We start from the raw sequence: 13814 nt of genomic DNA on the forward strand, positions 1-13814 counted from the left end.
TCTATTCGAATTTAGCACCACTCAGGTAAGAGTGGCACTAGTAGCGACACTACGAGAATGCAATTCAGGTTTGCTTTAAATACACGCTGTAATGATCGTGACGTTAGTTGACTTTGAGATTCGGTATGGTAAATCGATGTTTGTCACGATTTCCTTTAAGGCGACAAAGACGCCATTAACAAAACGACGCTGACTTTAAAGAATGGTTCAAATCGCTCTGAGCGCTATGGGACTCAACATCTGAGGTCATCAGTCCCCTAGATGTTAGAACTACTTAAACCTAATTAACCTAAGGACATCACACGCCGGCCGCGGTGGTCTAGCGGTTCTGGCGCTGCAGTCCGGAACCGCGGGACTGCTACGGTCGCAGGTTCGAATCCTGCCTCGGGCATGGGTGTGTGTGATGTCCTTAGGTTAATTAGGTTTAAGTAGTTCTAAGTTCTAGGGGACTTATGACCTAAGATGTTGAGTCCCATAGTGCTCAGAGCCATTTGAACCATTTGACATCACACACATCCATGCCCGAGGCAGGATTCGAACCTGCGACAGTAGGGGTTGTGCGGTTCCAGACTGAAAAGCCTGGAACCGCTCGGCCACTCCGGCCGGCGCTGACTTTAAACGAGGTCATGTACTAGGGCTATAAAAGGCTGGTTGTTGCTTCTACGATACTGCAGAAAGACTTGGCACGCATGGAGCCACTGTACATTACTGCCGGCAGACGTGTCACGAGAATGTACGATTGCAAGAAGACCGGGCTCCGGACGGCCACGTGACACTACCGAGAGGGAAGACCATCGTGTTCGGCGTATGTCTCTGGTGCATCGCACTGCATCTGCAGTATGAGGTGCAGTTGGCACCAAAGTGACAACGAACTGTTACAGATCGGTTACTTCAGGAACAGCTCCGAGTCAGACGCCTTGTAGCACGTATTCCACTGGCCCCTAACCATTGCGGTGTGATATCAAGCCAGAACTCATTGGAGGGCAGGGTGGAGGTCTGCTCTCTTTTCTGATGAAAGCTGGTTCTGGCGCGGTGCCAGTGACGGCCATGTGTTGGTTAGGAGGAGGCCAGTTAAGAGCCAGCAACCGACCTGTCTGCGTGCTGGACACACTGGAGTTGTGATCTGGGGTGTGATTTTATATGAGGACAGAACTCATGTGGTTACCCAACGCATCGTGACCACAAATTTGTACGTCAGTCTGATGATTCAACCCACTGTGCTGTCATTCATGAACAGTATTCCTGGGGGCGTTTTCCAGCGGGATAACGCTCGCCCACATACCGTTGTTGTAACCCAGCATGCTCTACAGAATGTCGACATTTTGCCTTGGCCCACTGGAGCACCATATCGGCCCCCATTCAAACACATCGGGACATCATCGGACGACAACACCAGCGTTACCGACAACCAACATTAACCGTCCCTGTATTGACCGACCAAGCGCACCAGGCATGCAATTCCGTCCCACACACTGACATTCGGCACCTGTGTACCCACAATACATGCATGTTTGCATGCTTGCATTCAATATTCTGGCAGTTACACCGTTTATTTACGCAGCAGCATTTCAAATTTGCAATAGTTTATCTCGCACTTCCATTAACCTGTGATCTTGTGCCGCGGGTGATTAGCCGAGCGGTCTTGGGCGCTGCAGTCATGAACTGTGCGGCTGGTCCCGGCGGAGGTTCGAGTCCTCCCTCGGGCATGGGTGTGTGTGTTTGTCCTTAGGATAATTTCGGTTAAGTAGTGTGTAAGCTTAGGGACTGATAACCTTAGCAGTTAAGTCCCATAAGATTTCACACACATCTGACCATTTTTTGTGATCTTGCAATCGTAATCACTTAAATTTTTTTACTTACATTCCTTTTTTTTGTGTACAGATGTTTTTCCGTCGGTGTATTTTGCTTCCTACGTAGCAGAATTCCTTGACTTCATCTTCGTGGTCCGCGGTTCCGATGTTAAGTTAATAGGTAATAAAATTTCTGTCACTCTATTACTTTTGTCTCTTCCCGGTTTACCTTCAGTGCTTATTCCGTGCTCAGTAAACTATCATTTCATTCATCACATCGTACAATTCTTCCTGTCATCAGCGAATCTTAACATTCATATCCTCGCATCCTGAATTTTAATTCCATTCTTGAACGTTTCTTGTATTTCCGTCATTGCTTCTTAGGAGTAAAGACTGAACATTAAGGGTAAAAATTGCAAGCGTGTCTTATACTCTTTTTAATATCAGCACTTTGTCCTTGATTTTCCAGTCTTATACTGCCTTCTTGTTTCTTGTAAATATTGTGTTTCACCCGTGTTTCCTTCTAACTCTGAGAATTTCAATCATCATGCACCATTTTACGTTGTGAAATGTTTTTTCTACATTGACAAATCTGAAAATGTATTCGGATTTTTCCTGAGTTACAGCTGCCGTTGAAACTTTTCACAAAGGCACCGAAGCAGTGAGACAAAACTGAAAAGCAAGGTGCGCGGATTTACTGTTGCGGTGTTAATACTGCCAGGCGGCGCCTTCCTGCGAGACTCCGTCTCTATATGCAACCAGGCGTTAAGGCCTATGTCACTAAGATAAAACTTTATTCCCCTCGGTTCTATTTTATGCGACAAAGATACGATTGTTGTAAATGGAACTATGTACTTCCTAACGGATCAGAAGGAGCTTAGGAAGACTATTTAGAAAGTGTACACGTATTCGTGTTTCAATTAACAGCTTTTGTGAAAACAAGTAAACAGGCTTTATGTAACGATAGAGCCCGGCACGAGAGCCCTATCTGGCAGTGTTCACACCGCGACAGCCGCTTCCGGCCGCCTTGTGCTCGTTTCTCGGATACATTTGCGAAACAGATTTCGCGGCAATTACAGAAACAAAGAAGAAAACATTTGGAACGAAGTACGTAGATGGCTATATTACGATCTACAGCGGAGTACAACAGCAACAAAGAGTAACTAGAGGTGCTTCAATAACTTTATCCTGGAACTCTTCCATCTGGTCCTTGTTTGGACAGAAAAACAACAATATGGGAATTGAGAGTCCGCCTTGATGCAAAACACGTTGTTATTTGTTTACTTATTTATTCCCCAAACTAGTTTCGGCGACAAATATCACAATTACCAGTCGGTTCTTTAAATCTTACTTATTTTATGTTATGGCGTGTTTTTAAGAACTATTGTCGCTGTTTGCGGCATATTTTCTGTGCTTTTTCTGTTGCCGTTTTTTTTCTCAGCGTACATTATGTCGTCTGCAATTTCGTCGGACGGCATGTAGCTGATTCTCAACACAGGAAAAAAAAACTTTCGTACTTTGTATACACAGAAAATACGCCGCAAACAGCGACAATGCCATAACATACAATAAATAAGACTTAAAGAACCCACTGATAATGGTGATATTTGTCACCGAAACAAGTTTGGGGAATAAAGAAGTAAAGAAGTAACAAACTGTTACGCATCAAGGGGGACACACAATTCCCACATTGTTGTTTTAGAGGTGCTTCGTTCTACATTCGTAAAAAATGAGAAGATAAAATAATGAACAACGAATATGCAAAGTAACGCATCGTGCTACTCGTAGTAGGAATTAAAGGTCCAAGACGAACCCTAAAAATAACAGCAAAAAAAGGCTCTGAGCACTATGGGACTTAACTTCTGAGGTCATCAGTCCCCTAGAACTTAAAACTAATTAAAGCTAACTAACCCAAGGACATCACACACATCCATGCACGGGACAGGATTCGAACCCGCGACCGTAGCGGTCACGCGGTTCCCGACTGTAGCGCGTAGAACCGCTCGGCCACCCCGGCCGGCTGAATAACAGCAACTTACGCCACTGGAGGAGGACAAATTGACGGTTCCAAGGCCCTTTACAGTTACAAATTATAGTAAACAGGTACAATAAAAGTCAGATTTTACTCCTAAGAGATCCCACTGCTACAAATGGAAACATATCAATTCCAAAAATAGTAACCACATTTTGAGAAAACGTACGTAATTAAAACGGTTACGAAATTTTGCTACCTTTAATTATTTGAAGAATTGTCAATAGCTTCTTTAGGAAGAAAGATATACACAAAATGTACCTGGTCATCAAGAGGATATACAGCTGATAAAAATGTGGGACTTCCTCGACAGGCTCGAGATACCGGAGCTTATCGAGGAGTGTATCTTGCATCAGACCACTTCTTTATGGTGTCGGCTGAGCCGTGGTGCTACTGAGTTAGTAGATATATTGAAGCGATTTCATAAATTCACTGTAGCTCCATTCATTGACATATGGTCACGACACACTACAGATACGTAGAAAAACTCATAAAGTTTTGTTCGGCTGAAGCCGCACTTCAGGTTTCTGCCGCCAGAGCACTCGAGAGCACAGTGAGACAAAATAGCGACAGGAGCCGAGAAAGCGTATGTCGTGCTTGAAATGCACTCACATCAGTTAGTCATAACAGTGCAATGACACTTCAGGACGAAGTTCAACAAAGATCCACCTACTGCTAACTCCATTCGGCGATGGTATGCGCAGTTTAAAGCTTCTGGATGCCTCTGTAAGGGGAAATCAACGGGTCGGCCTGCAGTGAGCGAAGAAACGGTTGAACGCGTACGGGCAAGTTTCACGCGTAGCCCACGGAAGTCGACGGATAAATTGGCTCATGCCACAACTGGAGACCGACAGCGCCGACTTCATCTTTCAACAGGATGGTTCTCCACCGCACTTCCATCATGATATTCGGCATTTCTTAAACAGGAGATTGGAAAACCGATGGATCGGTCGTGGTGGAGATCATGATCAGCAATTCATGTCATGGCCTCCACGCTCTCCCGACTTAACCCCATGCGATTTCTTTCTGTGGGGTTATGTGAAAGATTCAGTGTTTAAACCTCCTCTACCAAGAAACGTGCCAGAACTGCGAGCTCGCATCAACGATGCTTTCGAACTCATTGATGGGGACATGCTGCGCCGAGTGTGGGAGGAATTTGATTATCGGCTTGATGTCTGCCGAATCACTAAAGGGGCACATATCGAACATTTGTGGATGCCTAAAAAAACTTTTTGAGTCTTTGTATGTGTGTGCAAAGCATTGTGAAAATATCTCAAATAATAAAGTTATTGTAGAGCTGTGAAATCGCTTCAATCATTTGTAATAACCCTGTATATATACGGGGTTCGCTGGCCCGTGGAGTAGGCACGAAGCTTGGGGATTGGTGGTAGCGTCGCGACAGGAGGTGATGACGAGGTCCGAGCAGACGAAGCCACGAGCTGCGCAGAGCGAAGTTACCGGAGTACTTCACCGGGGTCAGCGTCGACTACAAGCAGCAGGCCGACATCCCGTCGCTTGGTTGGCAACATTCGTGTCGAACGACCGCTAGTAGCCTGGCTGCCCTCTTCTACCTGGCTTTCATCGGCACCTCTCGGTAACCGCTGCGACGCACCGTGGATCCATGGAACTCCTTGCTGATAAAGGAGAGTAACATTCTGTAATGCTCGTGGTAATTTGTTTCATTGTCTACGTGCCCTCATTATTTTCTGATTTGTACCCAACCCCCATAGTCTTACTTGGTCATAAATATAGGCAGTAGAATTGTACTAAGACACCAGTTGTCGTTTGAAAATTTGTTGCGCTATTATATTGCCTTCCCTCTTTGGTTTGTACCCGATCATTAATATTTTAATTAATCAGTTCTTAATCGTAAATAAAGCTAGAACAATTGTTCTAAGGCACAGGTTGCCGTTAAACAAAAGAGGGACCTTGCGGTTAGATTTGGATGTTAACCGGTTCAATTCTTTGATTGTAATTGCATTTCTCAATCATCAGTTATAATCTGAACAACCTGTTCTACTCAGCTGTCCGTTGCTGTGTTTGAAAGACCGAGTCATTATTGGTGTATTTTAGCTGGATCTTGTGGTTCCGCCGAGTGAGTTCTTTTGTAATAAGTGTTCACAAGTAATGTTTTAAGGCGTTTCTTCAAAGCGGTCTTAATAATCGACAACCTGTCTAACTTGAAACTATTAACAGCCAACTGTCACCAGGGCTTTAGTCAAAAAAAGATTAGCAAAAGGGACAGATTGGGATCCAGTCGCACCTTGGTTGCCGATTGAAATTAAGAGGTTGGTTGCTTTGAAATAAGCCTTATCATTGTCATATTGAGCTCTAACATGGAAATTAAGCGTTTCCGGACACATGTCCACATAACATATTTTCTCTCTTTGTGTGTGAGGAATGTTTCCTGAAAGTTTGGCCGTACCTTTTTGTAACACCCTGTATATATAGTTACCTAAAAAGGTTGTGTGAAAAGAAAGTTATATTAGTGGGTCCTCCCTTCCACATTTTCCTTAATACCAATAAGTACCACGTTTCATCGGTAACTGACATCTATGGAGACTGGAGAAAACCAACTGTTGAACAAGTCCTTAAGACCTATCTTTTAGAAGATAGCATCATAAGAAATTTCAACCGAACTCGGACGACATTGTACGCTGCTCTTCGAGATAATAACAAAAAACTGGACCTTCAGCATCCAAAAACACCGTCAACGTGACTTTTCCTGCTGATGTTTGGGTTTGAATATTTGCTTGACAGGTGAGTTGGTGTGCTTTGTCTTTTTTATTCTGGCTCACTATAGTGAACCCAAGTTTCATCACAATTGTTGAGGAAGTGCTCATTAGCTCTGTGCACGCTCTCAACCTTGTTTCCTTGTGTAGCCGCATCAACTCCTTTGGGACTCAAAATGGAAAATGGTTCAAAATGGCTCTAAGCACTATCGAACTTAACATCTGAGGTCATCAGTCCCCTAGAACTTCTTAAACCTAACTAACCTAAGGACAACACACGCATCCATGCCCGAGGCAGGATTCGAACCTGAGTCCGTCGCAGCAGCGCGGTTCCGGACTGAAGCGCCTAGAACCACTCGGCCACAGAGGCCGGCCTTTGGGACTCATCTTGCACATCTTTTGCGGTACTTCAGCTTGTTACAGATAATGTTATGAACTGAACCAGTCCTAACTTGAACCTTATCAACTACCAAAACCCACTACGGTCATAGTTTCGAATCGTGCCTCGGGCATGGATGTGTGTGATGTCCTTAGGTTAGTTAGGTTTAAGTAGTTCTAAGTTCTAGGGGACTGATGACCTCAGAAGTTAAGTCCCATAGTGCTCAGAGCCATTTGAACCATTTTTTGAACTACCAAAACCAGTCACACGGCGGTCGGCACGAAAAATGTCATCAATTCGGCTTTCACGTCAGGGAGTTGAAACTGCAACTGATCGGCCAGAACCTTGTTCGTCAGTCACTAAGTCGCGACCATTTCTGAACTGCCCTATCCGCTTGTAAAAATTTGCATGATTCATACAACCTTCATCATAAACTTTAGACATTCTACACTATATATTCACTGGTTTCTCGACTTCAGCAAGGCACTTAATTGTGAATCACGTAAATGAAGTAAAAAACGAATAATAGAACGTTGTTCGACTAATGTGGACGTTCCCAGCGGACTTGCCATCTTAAAATGTATTTTTGAGGTTATAAACAAAACAATATTGATAAATGAGCTGATCAGGGCTGATCATACTGATGCCAACTTAAAGCCATAAAAGTACCAAACTTGCCCCCCTAACAGTTTTTTCCCCAGACCAGTTTGTCTCTTTAATCACTGAATGACCCTCGTAATATTAAAAATCGGCAGTTCAATTTTCATGATAAAGTATTAATATTATGATGTAAAACTAGGTGATTCCGCCTGTATAGTGTCGGTTGCCGTACTGACACACATTGCTCAGAGCTGTACAGACGTTAATAGCAACAGTGAAATTGCAACTAGAAGCGAGCGCCGACCGCCATCCCCCGGCAGGTAGCGGGGCCGCAAGAACGGTGTGGATTCAGCTCGGCGCCTCGAAACTTGCGCACGGCCCGCCCAACTTGGCGGAGAGTTGTTCCGGCAGATCCTGTTAGCAGGCGCGAAATTGGGCGCAGCTCGCGCCGGGCCGCCGCAACCACAATGCCAGCCGACACCCACCCTGCCAATGGCAGCACCTGCCTCATTTACCTACCAAAGGAGGGCCCACGACCCTCGGCGGTAGCGGCTGGCCCGCTACACAGCCGTAATAATCTGACAAATTGCTAAGATGTATTGCTAAATGTTGTAGTAATCACACGGAGGTTACATCTGCAGGTAACTTAATAACAAACGTCGTTTATAATTTGCCGCACGTGTTTCGCTTGAGTATATTCTTAAGTATCATCAGCTGAAGTTTTTAAGCAAAAAATCTTCAACATCCTTCAAAGTTCTTATCACTGACGCTAATACACTTACGTTATATTTTATTCCACTGGTCGGTTTTTTTTTTAATTCGTGTTCTGTTATGCTCAAACACGGCCTTCATCATTTATAGGGTTACGTACCTCAATCGGTAAAAACGGAACAAACAAATAAAAATGGTTCAAATGGCTCTGAGCACCATGCGACTTAACTTCTGAGGTCATCAGTCCCCTAGAACCTAAGGACAGCACACACATCCACGCCCGAGGCACGATTCGAACCTGCGACCTTAGCGGTCACGCGGTTCCAGACTGAAGCACCTAGAATCGCTCGGCCACACCGGCCGGCAAAAACGGAACACTTACAGGATCGCTTTGTTGTCTGTCTGATGGTCTTCTTATCTGTCCAACTGTTAAAACCCCTTCTTCTCAAGAATGGAAAGACGTATTCAGTCGAAATGTATGGCACGTACTACGGCCTACAGTCCGTTGGCGTTGTAAAGCGTAAAAGCTTCTAAATCAGTTCAGTCAAAGATACGGCCATTTACGTCACACATATTAACACTCGCGAACTCACTTATCAAAACCTATAAGGTACTTCCCGTTGGACTATAATTTGGCAAAATGGGAGGTTTCGTAGAACAACCAAATGAAAAAAAGTCCAAAAACCGTAAATCCATAATTATAACACACCAAAAAATTTGTCCGTCCGTCTGTTAAGACCCCTTTTTCTCACGAACAGGTACACGTATCGAGTTGAAACTTATACCACGTACTAACCTCCATGGTCCCTTTGCGGCATAGTAAACGTTAGCTTCTACGGCAAAGCAATGGAAAGGTACGGCCATTTATGTCATCTATTTTGATACTGGTAAATTCAGTCATCAGAACCTAAAGGGTACTTCCCACTGACCTAGAATCATGAAATTTGGCAGAAAGGAAAGTTTCTTAGTACTACCAAACGAATACAAATCCGGAAACTTTAAATCTATAATTATATCACACGAGAAAATATTTCTTTTGTCATTTGTTTTCAAATTTAACATTAATACATTCTCCAAAGTATTGGAATCACTGGTACCACTATCTTGCCATTATCAGTGTCGATAACAGACAACACTTGTCGAGATTCTCGAGTGCCAGAATCGATGACTATACAGGAGTACATAATTAAGTTTGGACGGAACCCACACTGCTTGAGTCCTACTCGCACCTGGACAATTTTTTTTCTTCACCTCAGCACCTTTCAAATTTCTGAAGATGTCGCAAGGGGCAAGGTCGGGTGGACAGGAGGGGTGATGGTTCAAAAATGGTTCAAATGGCTCTAACAAGGGAACCTCCCCATCGCACCCCCCTCAGATTTAGTTATAAGTTGGCACAGTGGATAGGCCTTGAAAAACTGAACACGGATCAATCGAGAAAACAAGAAGAAGTTGTGTAGAACTATGAAAAAAAAGCAAAATATACAAACTGAGTAGTCCATGCGCAAGATAGGCAACATCAAGGACAGTGTGAGCTCAGGAGCTCCGTGGTCCCGTGGTTAGCGTGAGCAGCTGCGAAACGAGAGGGCCTCGGTTCAAATCTCCCCTCGAGTGAAAAAATGGTTGAAATGGCTCTGAGCACTATGGGACTCAACTTCTGAGGTCATTAGTCCCCTAGAACTTAGAACTAGTTAAACCTAACTAACCTAAGGACATCACAAACATCCATGCCCGAGGCAGGATTCGAACCTGCGACCGCAGCGGTCTTGCGGTTCCAGACTGCAGCGCCTTTAACCGCACGGCCACTTCGGCCGGCCCCGTCGAGTGAAAAGTTTACCTTCTTTATTTTCGCATAGCTATGATCTGTCCATTCGTTCATTGACGTCTCTGTTCACTGTAATAAGTTTAGTCTCTGTGTTTTGCGACCGCACCGCAAAACCGTGCGATTAGTAGACGAAAGGACGTGCCTCTCCAATGGAAACCGAAAACATTTGATCGGGAGGTCATAGGTCAACCGATTCCTCCACAGGAAAATACGTCTGATATATTCTATACGACATTGGTGACGGCATGTGCGTCACATGACAGGAATATGTTGTCGACCCACCTAATTTGTACACTTGGCGAATGGACAAAAAGATTCTTGTACCTTGCCCGATTTACGTTTTCTTGTGGATGTGATAACCACGCCCAAAAAGCTGATGAAAACATAAGAGTTTGTCACATAAACTGAAAATAAAAAATTAAACTTTTCACTCGAGGGAAGACTTGAACCAAGGACCTCTCACTCCTCAGCTGCTCACGCTAACCACGGGACCACAGCGATCCTCAGCTCACACTCTCCTTGATGTTGCCTATCTTGTGCATGGACTACTCAGTTTGAATATTTTGCTTATTTTTTCATAGTTCCACACAACTTCTTCCTGTTTTCTCGATTGATCTGTGTTCAGTTTTTCAAGGCCTATCCACTGTGCCAACTTATAACTAAATCTGAGGGGGTTGCGATGGGGAGATTCCCTTGTAAGCACTATGGGACTTAACATCTGAGGTCATCAGTTCCCTAGAACTTAGAACTACTTAAACCTAACTAACCTAAGGACATCACACACATCCATGCCCGAGGCAGGATTCGAACCTGCGAGCGTAGCAGTCGCGCGGTTCCGGACTGAAGGGCCTAGAATTGCTCGGTCACAGCGCAGGAGGAGTGAGACACAGAGGTCATTCCGTTTTTGGTCAAACATTGGCGTAGAGAGAAGGCTGTGAGAGACGGAGCGTTACCGAAGTGGCAAAACCAGTGGCCCGATTGCCACAAATAATGCCTCTTCCGCGACGGATTGTGCAACAATCTTTACAAAATATTCGCGTACGAAGCCTGGTTAACTGTCTCTTAGGTCCGAAAGAACAGACACCACGCATTCGCGTAACCGATTCGTCTCGATTTGCAATAGGTCCCCCACATCCAGTGCGGATTGCAGTTACGTCCGACCTCTGGCGAGAATCTCAACAAAGCGAGCATGGAGGACATGGAAATGGGCAGTGACTGCGAATGGGTGGCGCTGGGTGGGAATGTGAGTCGGCCGCAAAGAGCCGCGCAGTTGCGATAACACTGTGTCCGAGTGGCACATTGGTTAACGCAACTGCCTAGTGACAGGTCCCGGGTTCGATCCTGGTACACATTTTCACTCGTCGCCTCTGAAGCCGCACAAAGTTCCTGATGCAGCTGACATCAATAATCTATTCTGTTTTCTTTCCTCTCTGCCCGCCTCCTTCAATTTACATAAAAAGACAGGTACGCCAGGGCACGAAACGTAGGGAAACCACATCCATTCCGGCCCGAAACAAGTTATTTTGTTTAATAAATATTTGCTAATAAAAGCTACTTTCCCCACTACAGATATTAGGAAAGGTCTTCTGGTCATAAACAATTCCTTACAACAATATTACGACGGAAGAAAGCAGTCATTTCAATAAGCGAATGAATACTGTTTAAAATAACAAAGTAGTACAAACAGCTATAATGTTTCACGATTGCAACTACAAGATTTAGACTCCGCGCCGTAGTTGTCTGTCGCCGACAGGATGCCTTTCGATCTAGTTCTGTCGGAACGAGGATAATGGAATGTAGTCGAATTAAGTCGGGTGATTCTGAGGGTATTAGATTAGGAAATGACACACTTAAATTAGTAAAGGAGTTTTGTTTGGGGAGCAAAATTACTGATGATGGTCGAAGTAGAGAGGATATAAAATGTAGACTGGCAATGGCAAGGAAAGCGTTTATGAAGAAGAGAAATTTGTTATCATCGAGTATAGATTTAAATGTCAGGAAGCCTTTTCTGGAAGTATTTGTTGGGAGTGTAGCCATGTATGGAACTGAAACATGAACGATAAATAGTTTAGACAAGAAGAGAATAGAAGCTTTCGAAATGTGGTGCTACAGAAGAATGCTGAAGGTTAGATGGGTATATCACATAGCTAATGAGGAGGTATTGAATAGAATTGGGGAGGAGCTTGTGGCACAACTTGCCTAGAAGAAGGGATCTGTTGGTAGGACATGTTATGAGACATCGAGGGATCACCTATTTAGTATTGGAGGGCAGAGTGGAGGGTAAAAATCAAAGAGGGAGACCAAGAGATGAATACACTAAGCAGATTCAGAAGGATGTAGGCTGCAGTAGGTACTGGGAGATGAAGAAGCTTGCACAGGATAGAGTAGCATGGACAGCTGCATCAAACCAGTCTCAGGACTGAAGACCACAACAACAACTGTCGGAACACCATCCTCTAACAAAATAGTCGGTTTTGAGTTAAAAGTTATAGATTGTTTCATCACTGCTAGATAATAGTGTGTTCGTAAGGAATTCAAGAACATTTTTTCAAGTAATATAACTTCCCACTTTCATCAATTGGAAATTATAGCATATTCAGCTGCACTTTCCAGAGAATCCAATGGCGCTGATAACTACTTTTGCGACGGACATCAACTACGACAGCTTGGCGGCAATAACAAGTAGCAGAAAAGCCTGGGCGACGACTTACTGAGATAAACCAAGGATGGGTTGTCTTAACCTCTGTAAATCCCGGATTCAAAAGTACGGCCAGTCATACTGTACGCCCCTTATGCCATCTTCTACGGACTTCCTAACTAAACCGAGACTCTTCTCGAGATATAGCGAAAAGAGGACTTCTCATCCCAAAATCTTACATTAAAATTCGCTCAAGTTATTGAAAAACAGTTCCACAACTTCTTCAGTGGTATGTCATCGATCTTCCAAGACTATTTCGCAACTTCTTCTAACATTTTCATCGATGCGGGTCGTGGAAGGACGACCAGAGCGATACCTATCATCAATAGACATTTCATCTCCTTAAAAACGGGAAGATCACTTAAACACCAGAGTTTTCTTCACTGCATCACCCTTGCAGGCCGTTTCTAATACTTAAAGAGATTTTGTGCCAATTTTTCCGAGCAAGAAGCAAAACTTTACGGCCGCGTGCTGTTCATTAGAATCAGCAATTACAAAAACTATGAACACAAAACAACTGACGCTAAAAAAATTACACAATCCGTACTAAACCTTCGTCAGCGACGATGCTTAGTTTATTGACTTGTTTATGGTAGTTTTGTCTATGCGCTTCTTGGCCTGAACACGATAACAAAACACTCTGTCCACTACATCAGTTTGGTTTCCTTTGGATATATCCCGCATATAGACATTTACATGAACAAGTAACAGTTTTCATTTACATATTAATCTGTTCATCTTTCAGGCCACTGAAGGTGGTTAATAAAGTGACACCAGAAAGAGAGAGAGAGAGAGAGAGAGAGAGAGAGAGAGAGAGAGAGAGAGGATCCATCGAGGATCAAACACCGTCAAAATTTGTAGCCACGCACGGTAATCATCTTTTTTCCCGTGTCAATAACACATTTAATTTAAAGCAGTTCACAGTCTTTTATACAAGAATAAAAAACGATGCAAAAAGTGCGACTAATATCCACGCGCACACAAATTGCCTCTGATCTGAACGCAGAGATATATTATTTCGCCACTGCCTCGTTAGCATGAGCTTTCCTC

Source organism: Schistocerca cancellata, chromosome 7, assembly GCF_023864275.1.
Source record: "Schistocerca cancellata isolate TAMUIC-IGC-003103 chromosome 7, iqSchCanc2.1, whole genome shotgun sequence".
Classification (NCBI taxonomy): domain Eukaryota; kingdom Metazoa; phylum Arthropoda; class Insecta; order Orthoptera; family Acrididae; genus Schistocerca; species Schistocerca cancellata.